General features: G+C 40.8%; 1 long non-coding RNA gene across 1 annotated transcript in view; it reads left to right on the top strand.

The window, feature by feature from the left end:
• Positions 1-12002, top strand: part of LOC109514080 (uncharacterized) — a 175914-nt gene that overhangs the window by 138658 nt on the left and 25254 nt on the right. The window contains exon 4 of the long non-coding RNA XR_002167933.1: positions 4692-5057. This is a non-coding gene — a long non-coding RNA (uncharacterized LOC109514080). The remainder of the gene's footprint in view (positions 1-4691; positions 5058-12002) is intronic.

Below are 12002 nucleotides of genomic sequence, written 5' to 3'. Positions count from 1 at the left end.
TATATATATATATATATATATATATATATGCGCCGTTTAATATGTTTCTCTTTGGAATTGTATTGCTATCTAACACAAACACTGAACACATTTGATTCCCAGTATGGTAACCAACATGTCATCCCCAATAGTTAGTTAGCTAAATCATAATCCAAATACAGTATTTTTGTATGGAGTTCCTGCACCAGTCGCACTACAGACTTCAGACTATAGAGTCAAATTTGTGCTTTTGACTAGCGTTCCATTCATAGTCCAAGATAACCACCATTTCTTCTGATTGCAGCACAGCAATAAATGCCTTTCTCTCTCTGTGGAGAAAGGGACGCTTTTTATTTTCAAGGATTTTTTTTTCCTCATAAAGCCAATCAAAAATTGATTTAGGACACATACGGTCCCTCGTGGAACAAAAAATGGCAGTAATATACTGTAGCCGTCCATCAATCTTTTTTTTTTTTTGGTTTACCGCTTGTCCTGTCCAGGGTCACTCATGAGCCCCTCCCATTTTACGAGAGGCTGGTCCACCCTAGACCGGTTGCCAATCAATCACTGAGGAAAATAATTTATATTATTTAAATCCATTAAAACAATGAAGTCTATGAAGGATATCCAAGGTTTCTCATTGGTATGCAGAATAATGCGAAACTCAGTTCCCCCACCCGCCCAGCATTTCATTTTCCAAGTGTGACTGGGTAAAGGAATGAAAAAAATATGTAGGCGATTACTGTGTTGAACAATTTGGTTCTGCTTAATATAGACTCCTTTGATTTGGTCCCGGGCCCCTGAGATGAGCGCTGGTGAGGAATGATTGCAATGCACGAAGGAGCAGCAGCTCATTGGCTCGTCAGGCACTTCAGCATAATACCAGGTCATCCCTGCTGGAGTGTGGAATCGGGCCTAATTAAAGCAAAATGCTTTATCAAGAGTCTGGGCGAGCCAGAAGCGCTAATAAAGCAAGGAGCCTGCAATTTCCTGAGATTTCTCAAACTGATAAAGCTTTCTATTAAAACAAGGATGTTTGGAATGGCTGTGTCCTTTGTTATTTGTTGCAACATCCCTTGGTGTTGAGTGTGAACAACATTCACGATATGGACAAATCAATGAAACATGCATTGATTAAACAATCAATATATGTCGTATTTGCTCCAGTCAAAGAGTTTAGAAAAGTATCTGGCTCCAACTTCATAGGGGGCAGTTTTATAAAGGCCATGTTTTGCTCCCAGTTCCAGCAAGACCTTTAAATCGTGAGTGTGTATGGTGCGGAAGAACACAATCGGAACAAAGCCAAGCAGGCTCTCTCTCGTATCCAAACAAAATTCCCACAGACACTCCACATTATTGTAGAACACGTTTCCAGAAGAGTAGAAACGAACGACCAATTTCACTTCCCGTATATGCACTAAAAATATCCCCATAATAATAGAGAATGTAAAATAATGCAAAATTCTAATCAACTTTAAAGAATATTTGATTTAAAACAAACAAACAAACACGCTGGAGCACGTTGAAGGACCTATCTATAAGGGCATGTTGTCGTTTGTACGTTTTGACAGCTTTCAAATGATGTTACTCTCTAATCCGTCATCCGTGAGGTTTATGCTACGGTTCAAGAAATACAGTTTTGATTTTTTTTTCTGTCTCTTGTGGCCCAGTTGGGATATATATGAAGGCGGTGTAAGCATTCATTAATGCTTGGAATCCTCACATCTTAATTTGGCCATCAATATTTAATAAAAATCACCCATGAATGAGATATCAGCCAGTGAGCCTGCAGTGTAAGCTGACGGCTCGGATACATTTTGTACTGACGGAATTTTCCAGTTTTTAAAGTAAGCACAATGCAGTAAATCAAAAGTCAGTACAAACCAAACTGATTGTTTCCGCCTTTGTTCACAGTCACGTGTGTTATGGGGGCATGCGTGTTGTTTCGGGTCTTCCGTGACGTCAACCTCCGGCATGTCATACGTCACTTGAAAAGTAGGCTGTCCGAAAATTGGATAAAGCCAATTAATCGAGACTGGGAATGAACCCAAAAAAACACTGCCATACACCGAGCGAAAAAAACAAACCAACAAAAGCTGAACGAGTCTTTCCTGCAAACTAAGCAACTCAACACCGTACATCTACCGAGGCGCTGCAATAGAAAAACTGCAACTCTATATCGGTTTTCAAAGCAATATATTCTATAATTACTGTATATTACATATATATTTTTGATTGAACCACAATTGAACCATTCACTGACTGCACCTGTGTATTTTGGTGAGAGAGACTCTCTGCGCTTTGCTTTCTTGTCAGAGGTTCATATAAAAAGTATAAGTATCCATATTTAGAGTCAGTCAATTCTGATTGTGTTGCTCGGCATGGTACCGGCTGTGTAGCCAACATATTGGGTGCTTGCAAGACATGTTGGATTTTCACTTAACTTGCACTTAAAGCAGCAGAGTAAATCACGCAGCGCTGTTGGCACAAAGTACTTAATTGTTGTTGGGTTGTTTTTTTTTTTTTTTTTTTGTTTTTTTTTTTTCATACCAACATAATTCATCTGAGTCTGACAGCTGAATGGCTGCGCTGATGTGCCGAGTGATGGACCATCTGTATGTTTGCCTCGTTCTCTGCAGCTATTTCAGTGCCGCCTTGTTTCCATACCGATGCCATCTGAGTCCAATGATTTGTTGCCACAACTCTTGCGCGAGATTGCAGAATGCCTCCAAGCAAAGACAAAATACTACTGCTACTACTACTGGTACCAATAATAACAATGATAATAATAATAATAATAATAATAATCATAAAGAACAATTTAACACAATGGCTCATTTAATTCGCAATTACCGCACCCCCCTGTGTGGAAATGAATTGCCATTTTAATGTTGTTTTCAATCTTTCTTCCAGTCAGAGATGTGCTTTTGGGCCACAGATCACGGCTCTTATGTAGAAGGTGGTCTCTCGAGAAGCAACTTACTTACGGAAACACCATTAAATGACACTGTTCTCATTATGTTGTGCACAAACACTATTTGGACAGCCAGACAGAAGTAGGTTGGAGTAAATAGGAAGATGGGTCATGTTTATTGGTCATGCACAGGATTTGGTTCTGTTGTGTGGCAGCTCGAGAGATTTCTTATGAGTGTTTCACCATTCTTGGTCGTCAAAAGTATTGTCTCTAGGTGTCAACGCCGGAACTCTCACTTTCTCATGAAGGCTAAGATGTTTGTCATGATGTTAAAGTTCAATACATGTCCCCTTTTCAGCTGTCCACAGTTGCAATTTCCAATGTTTCTTTCTAGGATTACCGTATTTTCCACACTATAAGGCGCACCTAAAAGCCTTCAATTTTCTCAAATGCCGACAGTGCGCCTTATATATGGATCAATATTCTGATTTCTTGGATGTAGTATTTTAAATGTTCTGTAAAGCGCTTTATTACAGCTGCAGCGGTTGTGAAAGCGCGATATAAGTAAAGATGGATTGTATTGTATTGTATTCCCTTTAGCGTAGCTCCATCTAGCGGATGCAGAATGTAACCTCAGCCACTATTGTAGTTTCTATTCTATACGCCTTATAATGTGGTGTACCCTATATATGAAAACAGTTTTAAAATCGGCCATTCGTTGAAGGTGTGCCTTATACTCCAAAACCCCTTAAAGTGTGGAAAATACTGTACAGTTTAACTTACAAATAATTAAAATAAAATTTGCTCTGCATATTTAATAAAAAGCCACCAGAGATTTACAAGAGCTGAATACATCCTGTAAATCAGATTCTCGGGTATATGCCCTACTGCAGTGTTGAGTTATTTTCTTGAGGTGTATTATTCCTTTTCAAAGCAAGAGCCTTATGAATTTTTATTTGCCAGTTGACATAAAATGTTGATTTTGCTTTTGATTCAGAGATTGATTGGAGTGTTCATCCCTCCTGGTCGTGCTCGGATAATTTAATAACATTTTATTTAAAAATGGAAAAATACAATTGATTTGGGTTATGGTTTTTTTTTTTTTTTTTTTTTTTTTACCCTCTGCCCCCTAAAAAAGGAGATGTTTTGTACTAAATAACTCTGGTTGTTTATAGGTTATTCACTTCATAAATAACCCCAAAAATTGGGTTGACCCTTTTTTTGTGTATATTCCTAGCTAAATACATGCTTTTAGTGATATGCTGGTTGGAAATTCCATTCTAATGCAGCATGAAATCAATTAAAAAAAAAAAAACAGTGTGATTGAATATATTTGTGGTAGCTAAGGTGAGAGCTTGGTCAGTTGTAATTTAAAGTTTTTCATTTTAGTGCTTTTCTTCTATGTCAATAACTAAAAATAAGGTCAAAGTTCACATTTTTAGATTCAGTGAATATCTTCTCCCAATGCTTTGCTCCTTGAATGCTTTAGAAATATTGGGGTCAAAAACAAGAACGCTCTGGATTGAAAAGGCTAATCCGACTGGGATTTCGAATAGAAGAGGTAAAGGGTTCATGCTTCATGCTGGAAGTCTGCCAGGTGGATATTTTAAACAAACGTTGACGAATGATTTACATCAACAATAAAAAACCCATTTGGTGTTAAAAGCGATTTGAGCAAAGGTATTTTCAGATCGTTTCATACAACAGCGTGTCCCAGGAAGATAATTGGTGTCATATAAAAGATTGACAGCTATGGTTTCTCATCTAATTGCTTCCTTGTATTTGCCTTCCCTCGCAGTCCGACTGACAACTTACATGGGTCAGCGAGGAGAAAGAATGGTGCTTCACTGGAGTCGACAGGTTGCCACGCGCCCTCGTGACGCCCTGAAATATGGCCGCCGGGCGTGGGGGAATTAGCGGCATCACGAGAGGCCGCTTTGAAAGCTTCAAACTTACTGTGAGACGGTCGCATACGAGCGCTTTGATCAGCCTCCGTTCTCGGACATGGCTGCGGGGAGCCTGGACCCTCGACTCTATTCCACCTGACTGCTGCTGGATGAGCCCACTTCCTGGAAATAAGCTCCGCCGCAAATTAGCCTCACTCACACATGCTTCACTGCATTGCTCTGCCTCCTCGCACGCTTCATCCGGCGATGAACATCAGGTAGTACACATCACACGATCACTGTAGTTAGTGCAGCTCAACTTAGAAATTGATTTCATTGGACTTATCCCAATGTAGAGTACAGTGGTTCCTTGAGATTCACGTGACCCAATAATATAAATATGTTTGTCATGTCGATATATATATATATTTTTTTTTTTGCTTTGACTTACAAGTGTAAACTTAACCCTTTCAGGGACAGCGGCTACTACAATGTGGACAGCTTATCATGTTATCAGGTTAGAATGTGCATGAAAGGGTTCAGGTACGAGATCTGTATGATGGCAGTGAACTCAACTCATTTTACAACGAGCAGCAGTTTGGCACATTGTGAGCAGTTCTTCTTTTTCAACAACAACAAAAAAAGAAGCTCCAAGTTGTTTAATGCCTCTCCCGGTTACTATCAAACTAAACATAAAACAAACCGAATTACATGTTGTGTATGAAAACAATGGAACAATTTAGCCTGAAGATGTCCTCCTAGCTTAAGGCGAACACATCATGGAAAACACAATTGTTAACAGGATAACAGGGCATGTTTGGAAATTCACTCTGACACGACTCTGAAATTGTGTGTGTGTTCGGAGAGACAAGAGTGCGCTCCCCTCCCATTAATTTATGCACGCAGCCCATGTTCTAAACCAATCAGTGGCTCGTGCTTCAACTGTTCCCATCTGTACTGTCTGACACACTGGCGCTCCGTGTCCCCAGTTGGAGTGCCTTTAGTGTCGGAATAACCAAACGGCACATTTGAATTTCTGAATGGTCGGAGTGAGCCAGTTCGCTCCCATTAGACATAACAATAAACAGCAAATCATGCACTCGAAGTGTCGAGTATATAACGATGACTTTCATCTCCAATGTCCACAATGCAACGACGTGACAATGGCACAGAACCACTTTGTTCAAAATCGAACCTGATTCGTAAAAACAAGTCATGCCCAGCCGATGTGTGCACTATCTGTATTGGTAATGCAGTGTTGTTGTCTAATAGCTTCTTGTTGTCTACTTCCTTGTCAAACCTTGAGGGGAGCATGCTGATAGTATTAGTCCAGTCCGGTTCTTTTAGCTGTATACGTGCTAGAATAACATTCACTTCTAACCACATTATGAGAAATGTAATTTGGTACGATTTCGGTGGGACTGACACGTTTACATGTTCTGTACCTTAGAAGCCCAGACACACATACCCGGTGATTTGATTTCCTCTGTCCTGTAAGTGCACTAAATATTAACCCTTCTGACTGTGAGTGCAAAGGGTGTCTTGCTTCACTTCTGTCCGGCAAATGTAAACAAAAATTCAAAGTGGGTAAGACTGCATTGACTTTTCAGTTCTGCGCGAAACAAACGCCAGACTGGTCTAATGAGATGTCAAAAATATGGATTCATGCTTGTGCTGCACTGACACTTCATAACAATACTTGTATGTTTTGTTACTTCAGACCTTCACTTCATTGAGTCTTTAGTCTCTCAGCAAGTGGTCTGAGTCAGTGCATGGATATCTATCTTATCCCCTAATAGCTGACCTAGCTCAGTATGTTGCCTTAACTCACAACTCTTTCATTTCTCTTTGCACAAAGCGGAGACAACCAGCTTTAAAACATTCTGTGTGGCCCATCCCTTCAATAGGAATCGAGTTATGTTCCCATCAAGCAAACCCGTGTCTTGTACCGAACGGGCCCGGCGATTTACAAAGTCACGATTTGATTACTGTCTTGCGTTGACGGAGATCCATTTGAGGGTGCAGCGTGGCGGAATTCCAATATGGACGCCCTCCAGCTATCGACCCCGTCTTTGTAAGTGGTCGCCATGCTTTTAGTGCGTGCTCGTCCGTTGTTGTTGACCGTCTTCTGCCTCCCGGCAGCTGGGCAATACTAATACTGGTGCCCTGCATCGAATCCTTCTCCTGGCTCATCCATTATTGACGAGTCAGAGAATGTGAATAGCCTACTTTTTGAGTCAAGATAACGGATAAGACATTTTACAATGCCCTTGCCTCGCAATGATGGACAGCTGAATGAAATTATGTTGACCTGATTGAGTGATACCTGCCAAACACAAAGAAAGAAAATTTGGAAATATTCAGACTGCCGTGAAACGTTGTACAGTTTGGAAGTCAAACAATTATTTTTGTTTTCGAAAATAAATGCTTCTAAAGTTGCACTAAATGTTGGCATTACACCATGCAGGGCTTCAATTGAGTGGGCATCAGAATTTTGGTTTTTGCGCGGCTTTTTGTGACTTTTTTTGAGACACTTCAATAGAAAAAAACTCAACAGGAGCTGAATGAGAAGAAAAGCTAAATAACATTCTAATAAAAAAAATAGGAACTAAATAAGGAAAATATACACAGGAAATGATATGACATGAAGTAAGCGGACTTACATTCAAGTCACCACTGTATTTATAGAGCACTTCAAAACAACCACCGCTGTATATAAAGTGCTGTACATGGAGGAAAAATAATAAAACAATACATTAATAACAACGAGTAATAAATGATTTTGAAAATGGGAGAGACCCCCCCCCACCCCCCTCGGTTTTGAGTTTATCACATTTCCCGTGTTGTCACTCAGCATTTAAACGTGCCCAACTGTAAGTAAACGTGCCACCTTACACCAAATGCGGAAGTTTTGCGTGAATAGCTAAGCGTGTTCAGTGCCCCGCTTAAGACACCAGCATCACCGTACTTGTCATCGTTCTGTTCATTTTTGTATCTTGTCTGCTTCCATAATTAAAGTAATCTTTTATCTTCTCATTTTAATCATTTTACTGCAAGAAAAGGGTGTGAGTGGGATCAAGATGGCTGCCGTTGAGGATGATCCACGTTGACCTTTGTCGTCAGTGAAGCGACTTTGATAGTTTCAGTACTGACCCAAATTTCTCTACACTGTCATTAATCCTTTCAGGGACAGCGGTTACTACAGTGGACAACTTGTTATCAGGTTACAGATTATCATTATTGGTGCATGAAAGGGTTAATATGCAAATCTCCAAACATTGCCGGTATTTTTGTTTAATGAAAATTTGTTTCCGCCCCATCTGATCTTCAGAAGCCATATTTTCGGTGTCCAATTTTTTATTTTTTATTTTTTTAAGATTTCCTTCAGTTGGTCTTCTGTATTCTCCCTGGAATAGAACCTCCATACCTCTGACACTTGACAAACGACTTTCAGTATATCCATCGTAGCTTTATTTTGATAATGTGTTGCCCTCGTGTCCGTGTTTCCTTTTTCTTGCTCCTGTTGCCTCTTCATAGTTGAACACATTCCAGGCTTAGCCCTTTGGTATTCATCACATTCCTACTAGTGATTTTTGATTTTGGGATTTTGCCTCAGAATTTTGACAAAAGTCTCTGCCTCATTTCATTTTGATATGATTGAAATATTCAGACATTTTTTTTTGTTTTTTGTTTTTTTTTTGGGGCGGGTATCTAATGCCTGTCATTTAAATGATTACTCTTTGTACCTGCACATTTTCTAAACATTTTGTGCTTTCTGTTGCTAAACCTGTTTGGCGGACGATAATGATTTGATGACTGCGACAGTTTGCCAGATCATTTATATTGTCATTATATCTTATGCAACTGATTGAACATAGAACAAAGAAAATTGATGGATAGGTCTTGTGGCCGATAGCATTTCAATAATATATGCATGGTTCTGTTCGGGTATTATTTATCGCTAAAATCAAATGTAATTGATTGAAGTAGAGCAAACGAAAGGTGCCAAGAAAGACGACTCGAGACAGTTGTGTTGAATGCAGATGTTGTTCACATCTGTACCTATAGATGGCAGTCTTCCTACAGAAACTGGGCAGCAGTGGAGCGTGTCACTCATTTGCTTCCAATGTGTGGAATGGTGAGTGTCTCTGATACTACACAGGCTCCCTAAGGGTGCTTGAAATTCCTGAAATGGCTGGAATATTCCTGTTTCTGCTTGAATTCTAATAGCTGCTTGAACTTATCCTTTAATAATAAATAGTGTTCTGACTAAATGGTTAGTTTATAGGATGGGAAACTAAAATGTATTGGCATTGTATTGTAGCCTACTGTATTTTACTAGTATTATAAGATTGTCTTTGATGATTGCTTGGTACCACTTCTAACACTTCCTTGAGTGTCTCTTCATCAATATGTCATGAACAAATATTTGTGAGGACGGTGAGTAGCTTTGAGCGGTGGGGGTGGGGGGGGGACCCTCTCCATTTACTGTGCATGTAAATATGCTACACAACTTACAAGATGACTGTGTTTGGACCATGTATCCGCTGCATGCACCACATACACAGATCTACACTGTGTAATTTGACTGTTTGACGATGAAGTGCTGCCTCCTTGAGTTAAAATCTTTATGGGGCTCAAAGACAAGTCGGTCTGCCAATACAAGTAAGAAAAGTCATACAACCAGAAAGAGGTGGGGTGAGCATGAGAAGAACCGTAAAGTAAAATGTGCTGGAGATCTTCGCTAATTTGACAAAAGCATGTCACAGATATGTTATAAGGAAACTCGGTAACTGTCCTTTTAAGTCTTTTACTTATTCAAATACTCTTGCAACTATCGTGATGGGTGTTTCTTCACATATAAGGCTATCTATCCTGTTAGTTGTGTAGCAGCTCCAGCTGTCAGACTTAAATGCTGAATTGTCAATCTCTTCGATTCTTTTCATTTCAACCTCGAATGTGTTCAGTCTACATCAAAATTAAAAGAGTTGGCCTCCCTGTTCATATTAATTAATGGACAATTTAGAAAGGAATCTTTGATCAAACTAACATGCATGGTGTTTGGAATGTGGACGGAAGACAGACCTGGACACCCCCCCCCCCCTTCAATTGGATAGCGATGCACATTTCAAGTTGCATCTGATATCTGATTGTCCAAAGTCACATACATACATACATACATACATACATACATACATACATACATACATACATACATACATACATACATACATGTATGTGTGTGTGTGTTTACTTTATATCGGATGGTGCCGGGTGGTACGTGTGTAACGGGGTGAGAGGGGTGTAAAGAAGGGGTGGTGGATTGGTTGTGTGCAAGCCGCCAGTGAGTGAGTGTGCGCGCGCACCATCTCACGGTGATGATGATGATGGTGACGACGATGATGATGATGATGATGATGATGGAGCCGCGCGTCCGAGTCAGTCCGGCTCAGTGTGGCACGCCGCTGCTCCGACGATGCCCGCACACCACCCGTGTCTCACAGCCCCAAGTCACGTCACGTTACTTCCGAGGACTTTTGCCACCGCGCACTACTGAAGGAATTCGCTCGTTCCTGTTCGCGCGACCTTGTCAATGATCTTAAGTTTGCGCATTTTGTGCGTGTGTGGTTGCGACCGTACCGGCTTTGCTTTGAATGACGGTTAAAACAGGTGGGCGTCAAGCAGCGCACAGGAGGAAGAGGAGGCGAACATCGGACAAGGCGACACTTTGCTCGCGGTTGGGAGACGTTTTAAATTTAATCGGTGGATGCGAGTCCTTCCGCCGGCATCTGCTCCCACGTCCTGGGCTGGAGGGGCTGCAGGACGAGGCGTATTGGGGACGCAGAGGGAATATCGGAACACTCGGGATGAGGAGGTGAGCTTTCCGCTCCATGTGGTGTTAAAAAAAAGATGGGAAACAAATGCGCTCGCTTCCCGCCTGCCGTGCATCGTGCGCGGCCACTAGCTTGTCGGGGCTTTCGTTGCAGCTCCCATTTTACATGAGCGAAATCCACGTGCACCTCCACTTTGCTGTGCACGCTTCACGTTGTATTTTCCCTCCAATCAACCAAATGCCTGTCGCAGCTTTGAATGTATTTCTCAAATAGTGTTAAAGTTGGCTGCAGCCCGCATGCACGCTGCACAGTGTCGATGCTTCCGATTGGCTTGGTGCTCTCCAAGCTACAACTAAAAGATGACTTTAGTCTTTCATTTTACGGGGGCACGTTTTTTTACATGGAGCATACAACCAAATTGGTCCTGCGTGCTATTTGAGTCCAGCAAGTGACCTTAACCTTAATTTTTGTTAACACACGTCTTTCCAAAATTGATACCCTCATAAATTGTTCACAAATGGGCTGTAATGAGCGGGCATTCATTTTGTTTGCACCTTATATCACTTGTAGCCTTGTAACGTGTTTATAAAGTAGTTATTACCTAGCTTGTTAACAGATACAATAAACTAAGAAAATAAGACTTACCATCTTGCTCGCCAAACAGCACTGACGCACAAATTGGTCGTTATATGATGGTCTGAGCTCATATTGACTTGAGAAAATGCATTCATCAGTGTTGATTACAAAAGTGTGATATGCTTAAACTTCGCCAATTGATAAGCCTGCACTTGTTGAAAACGGCTCTAAGTTCTCATTGAAATATTGTATTGGACTTCATTTAATACTGTACAATGAAAACGTTTTTTGATGCACTTGTCAATGGAGAAAAAAATGGGGGGGGGGTATGTTATAAAATCCTTTGATACTTTTTATGATGCACTGCCCCGGTGCGCACAAAGCAACAACGATACAGCTCTGTTGAGTTTGTGTCATTTTCCTCAGCAGCTGACTTTTGACCAGACCAATCCACATTGACCTCAAGCCTCATCTGTCCTATTCAGTGGATTTTTCTACAAATCTTCCCACTGCAACGCCTCCAAAGAAAATAAACTTTGTCTCCGCTTGAAAATTGCACTTCATTTGCATGAAAATAATGTACATCTGCCTGGGCGGATGGTGAGCATATTAATCTTTCTGCCCTTGCAATCAAACCTTAGTCTGTCTTTGAGAACGCACTCTCTCTTTTATTTATTTTTTTTAACGCTCTCTTATAAAGCCGGCACATCGTCATCATCATCATTTTAATACCATCTCACAGTGCAGTGGCTTGTGTGTGTGTGTGTGTGTGTGTGTGTGTGTGTGTGTGTGTGCACGCGTGTGTGCGTGTGC

The sequence above is a fragment of the Hippocampus comes genome, unplaced genomic scaffold (genome assembly GCF_001891065.2).
Source record: "Hippocampus comes isolate QL1 unplaced genomic scaffold, H_comes_QL1_v1.1 scaffold139, whole genome shotgun sequence".
NCBI lineage: Eukaryota > Metazoa > Chordata > Actinopteri > Syngnathiformes > Syngnathidae > Hippocampus > Hippocampus comes.
Note: the sequence above shows the minus strand (reverse complement) of the source record. Positions and strands in the feature narration are given on the sequence as shown.